Source organism: Neophocaena asiaeorientalis, unplaced genomic scaffold (assembly GCF_003031525.2).
Source record: "Neophocaena asiaeorientalis asiaeorientalis breed wild unplaced genomic scaffold, Neophocaena_asiaeorientalis_V1.1 scaffold833, whole genome shotgun sequence".
In the NCBI taxonomy this organism is placed as follows: Eukaryota; Metazoa; Chordata; class Mammalia; order Artiodactyla; family Phocoenidae; genus Neophocaena; species Neophocaena asiaeorientalis.
In genome coordinates this window covers 22,078-22,630 of record NW_020173426.1, presented here as the reverse complement: position 1 = coordinate 22,630, position 553 = coordinate 22,078, and positions in this window count along the sequence as shown.

Sequence of the window (553 nt, the reverse complement as noted above, 5' to 3'; positions counted from 1 at the left end):
TCAAGTCCATTCTCTACATCTGCGTCTTTATTCCTGTCCTGCTTCTAGGTTCATCAGAACTATTTATTTTTCTTTTTTTAGATTCCATATATATGTGTTAGCATACAGTATTTGTTTCTCTCTTTCTGACTTACTTCACTCTGTATGACACGCTCTAGGTCCATCCACCTCACTACAAATAACTCAGTTTCATTCCTTTTATGGCTGAGTAATGTTCCATTGTATATATGTGCCACATCTTTATCCATTCGTCTATCAATGGACATTTAGGTAGCGTCCATTTCCTGGCTATTGTAAATAGTGCTGCAATAAGTGATACCTCATTGTAGTTTTGACTTGCATTTCTCTAATACTTACTGATTTTGAGCATCCTTTCATGTGTTTGTTGGCAATCTGTATATCTTCTTTGGAGAAATGTCTATTTAGGTCCTCTGCCCATTTTTGGATTGGCTTGTTTCTTTGATATTGAGCTGCATGAGCTGCCTGTATATTTTGGACATTAATCCTTTGTCAGTTGCTTCATTTGCAAATATTTTCTCCCATTCTGAGGGTT